The sequence below is a fragment of the Manis pentadactyla genome, chromosome 12 (genome assembly GCF_030020395.1).
Source record: "Manis pentadactyla isolate mManPen7 chromosome 12, mManPen7.hap1, whole genome shotgun sequence".
Classification (NCBI taxonomy): Eukaryota; Metazoa; Chordata; class Mammalia; order Pholidota; family Manidae; genus Manis; species Manis pentadactyla.
The window spans coordinates 36,207,094-36,211,912 of record NC_080030.1 but is presented as its reverse complement, the minus strand read 5'-3'; positions in this window follow the sequence as shown (position 1 = coordinate 36,211,912).

Sequence of the window (4,819 nt, the reverse complement as noted above, 5' to 3'; positions counted from 1 at the left end):
CACAATGCCAGAGAAGGAAGAGGGCAGACCCAATGAACTGAGACTCAGCTTTTGTCCCCCAGTGAATTTGGGAAAGTGAGGCTCAAAATCAAAGTTATATTTCTGTGCACATACTGGACTGCAAGACATATATATTAGGTGTAGAAATTTCTTCCTAGAGACATTCTATACCTGAAACCCATGCAGGAAACAAGCAAAGCAAGTTGAACACATCTGCAGGTAAACAGACCTGTGAATGACCAGGCAGGTGCCTTAGAGTGCCGCCTCCTCGCAAGGGGCAGGGGAAGGACCCATCTTCTCTAGGGCCCCTGGGACACCGTGCCCTCCCAGTTCTCTCCCACTTCTGTGGCCTAGTCTCTTGGGCACCTTTGCTGATGTCCCCTCTTTGAATTAATTGGGAAAGCTTAGACTGCCCCCAAGGTGGGCCCTAGACCCTCCTCTCTTCTCATTCCCTGCAATAGACTGGATGCTTGTGTCCTTCCAGAATTCATATGCTGAAGCCCTAATCCCAGTGTGATGGTATCAGGAGGTGGCACTTTGGGCGGTGATTAAGTCATGAAGGTGGAGCACTTCTAGGAAGAGACACCAAAGAGCTTGTTTTTTCTCTGGCGCATGAAGACAGAGCCAGAAGGTGGCCGTCTGTCAGCCAGGAAGGGACGCCTTGCCAGGATCCGACCATGCTGGCATCCTGACCACAAGCTGCCAGCCTGCAGAACTGTGAGACATAAATGCTGGTTGTGCAAACCACCGATCTATGGGATCATGTTGGGCAGCCCAGACTGACTCAGACATACTCTCCTCTCTGCTTTGTGCTGAGAATAGGAAACTATTGAGGAAAACTGGGAACCAAGCTCAATGGGAAGGGATAGTTTGCTCCAAAATAACACAAGCGAAGAGAGCCTGTAATCCTCGTGATGTTCCAGATCTCTGTGAGGTCAGCTCCTTCCTGTGAGATAATTCAATCTTGTTTCTCATCATTCTTTTAAAAATGTCCAAGAATCAATTTTTCATTATCTACATTCCTATTCTTTTATGACTGCTGATAACTAAGGAGCCAGGGACAGCACAATTACAAAATACATTGAATTTTGTTCAAATCTAATTTTACTCCAGGACCCTATGCTTTGATACCCTACAGACAAAAAATTTTTAGAACTCATGTGCCAATTTAACTTAACTTGTTGAGAGAGTGTCACAAATGTAATCTAGAATGTTTTTAGGTATCGCTGAAAATATGTTTGGCCTCTGAGTGGATGTGTATTCCTTGCTGAATATTTTACTTTGATGGCCTTTTGTTGGTAAACCATTTAATTCAAAGTGATTCAATTTGATTTGATTCAGTTCAACTCAGTTCAATCCTATCACACTTATTAATACTTCTAGCACCTATATTTATATAGAGCAGCTTGCTAGGCATTTCAGTCACAGTCCCTAAGTTTGAAAACTCATAATCTAATTGGGAAAAGGGGAAAATTTCAAGATAATTCATAAGCCTAACCATGGTACTCAGGAGAGACTTGGGGTGACAGATGTAGGCAATCATCCTACACTCCACTCGCACATCCGTGGTCGGTGCTGCTAATCACTGCGTTATCTCTGTAGCTAACGGTGTCCCCAGGATCTTTCTCAGTCAGTTACTACCATCTGATCAGTACTGATATGTTCACCAAGCCTCTTATCCATCCCCATAATAAATTACATAAATGCTCAGATGGATTTCAAATTGGAGAATTTCATTTGGGTCTGTGCTTGTAAGTTTTGTGCTTAAGAAAATAAAGCGGCTTGACAATTAAAAGCCTTGGTTGGTCACAAATGAATTAAAGCATCATGAATCCTCACTGAATTTTTTCCAGTTGACTCACAGCATAAATTTATACACTACTGGAAAGAAACACTTGAGAGATTAATCAGAGGGTTTTTGAAATCTGAAATTGAGATTGAAATTTTAAAATCTGCAAAATGTATATATTGAGACTCAGAAGAGCAAGATTCCGTGGTACTTTGCCACTAATTAATTATGGGATCTTGGGCAATTCTCAATCCTTCTGTACATGTGAGCTTCATGATGGGATTAGGGAGTGTAATGTTTTTAAAGCATTTTTTCAAAATGATCGGATTTCATCACCTAATATAAATAACAGACAAAAATGCAATGTTCCTGGTTGAAGCTGAGGCTTGCAGCCTGGGCCCTGACCTCCACTGTCTTCCCCTCAGCCCCCACCTCAGTCTTATGGAAGCCCCTGGAATATCTTCAAGGAACATTAGCAATTTGAGGAACACATTTCAAAAACTCCTAGACAAAAGATACTTTAGATTATCTTCCAGCTCCACACATGTTGAAGAAGGCAAATTAGCTGGGTCTGCTTCAAAACCATTGTGCGGGGCATTGATAACAACAACAGTCTGGAAATTACGTCCGTTGGGGGGGAACATGGGCAGGTGGAGCAGACAGCCTTTTGCTCTGTTAGGGCTGTTTGCTTCTTCACTCACGAGGTGCTGGTTTTGGACCTTCTGTGCAACCCGTCTGGGGATTGTTTTCATATTCCTTTGCTCACTACCACGTGACAGGGTGAGAGCACCTCTGTGTATATAAAATGAGAGGAATGAATCAACTTCTCATCAGCTTGGAGGCCAGATTTTTAAATTCAATCTGTTTTTAGTATTTTGACATTTTCTTCTTGACACCAGCTCAATAACACATTAAGAGGCCTTTCCAAGGGCTATATTTATCATAAGGCCATAAAACAGACGCTTTGGATGCTGCACTTATTTAAGCCACAGGGTCAGCATTAGGGCCAGTGAAACTTACCCTTTGGCCACATTCTTCAAATATGGTTTATAGAAGAGTAAAAAAGCATAGAGAGGAGAAGTGGAATTTTTGTGCTTTCATGGCCACAGAGCAGGAGCTGGTGATTTGCCTCCTGCATTCTAGGGTCTAGAGTTGCATAGGCCTTGACCCGGCTAGGGGGTGCTGGGGAGACTTACAGGTTAGTAACACCACACCATTTGCGGATTCAGCCCTGCTGGATTTGAATTTGGAATCATACAAGGAAAAAAGGCAAATTAGATCACTTAATCAAATCTACTTTTTGATTGCTCGCTCATAAATAACCAAAGAGAACTCTGGAACATCCCTTCTGGGACAAACTTTCACAACAGATTTTCCAAGCTCTAAAGTTCTGAAAAACTGGATCTCTCACGGGGACCGAGGGCCTAATGTATACACTAGTAAGTGGCAAAAAGAACGTAAGGCTCGGCCAACATCCAATGTTGCAGGCCTGGAAACCAATGTCAGCAGCACTCACTGGGGCTGGAAGGGATGAGCATTAGAAATATTTTTCTTAACGGGAATTATGTTTGAAAAGGGTGGTGTCAAAAAGAGTCCCAAAATGTTGGGCTTCCAGCTTAGGGAGATCGGTTTGGGGGCTGGAGAACATATCAGACTTATTCTAACCTGCATTTTCTCTGTCTGGCCTCCACCCTGATATGCTTAAAGCTCACTGGCACCATGTATATTGCTTTCTGAAAGGTCGTGGAACTTCCCTCCTGTAAGGGTTGCATAATCTAAGGCAGTTCTCAAGCATGCTTTTGGGAAATATACCTTCCAGGCCCACCTCAAACTTCCAGAATTCGGATTTCTGAAGGCAGCTCCTACAAATAAGTATGTTTTCTAAGCTGCCTGTGTGGTTCTGCCACTGCCTAGTGAACACCTCCTTGTCTTTCCTCAGCACAGCCTTCCATGACTTTGCTATAGAATTGGTGCAGTGTTCCTTGTACACATATTTGCATGACTACAAGAGCAGGGACTGTGTCATTCTCCCTCACCCCCGCATGCCAGGTGGTAGTACGGCACCAGGCACATCCTGGTTGTTGAACAAGCATCTGCTGAATGAGCACATGGATGAACAGGTGAAAAGGGGAACGAGTGAGTGAGTGGTCAAGGAAGTAAATAAATGAGCATTTGGGAAGTGCTCTTGGGAATGAAAGCCCCATTGACAGGCCAGCTTATCTCATCTCTACCAGCATCATTGAGAAAGGAATTTGCAAAGTGGAGAAATGTATAAACTACATAAACTTTTATCCCAGTTTACTCTTCCACATAAGGACCCCTTTGTCACTTTGCCAGCTCAACGAGAGCAACAGATGTCATGCGGAGACCGATACGGCCCAAGCTGCGAGGCAGGCTCACCGTCTTTCTTACATTAGCCTGGCTCTCAAAGGAGATCAGGGTCACCCAGGAGTTTCTGTGGTGATGACTTTATAATGTGGCAATAGTCAATTAAGTCACCACTGCTGATTACCTATTACTGAATTCTGTCATAAGCAATGTTCACGTAGCACCAAAGCCATTGGATAATAAAACTGTCGGTTAGGCTGCTTATTTTACATGGTATAGAGCCCCAGCTTCAACTGCTGAACAGAACTGGCTGCTTGTCGACTGGGTCTCTTTACTATGCTACACACAGGACCAGGGTGAATATAAGAGATCTTGCAAGTTTTGACAGTTTGCAAATGATCTGATTATAGGGCCCCCAAAATGACAAAACAAGTCACTATGGGACATGGGCTAACTCAACAGATGCCATGGAAATAGGAAGGAACAGGTAGTGGATCAGATCTACAACAGGTAAGCAGCCCACTCCTTCTGGAAGTCAGCAGAGGCGAGAGGTCTGGAGGCTGCAGACCCAGGCCAGGCTTGCAGGGAGAAGGCAGAGACAAGCTCTAGTGACCACAGCCAGTCACTAAACAGGGTCCAGGAGCCCAGACTGCCAGAGGTCTGTGTCAAACCTATGGGCAAGGGTTCAGAGTTTCAGTAATC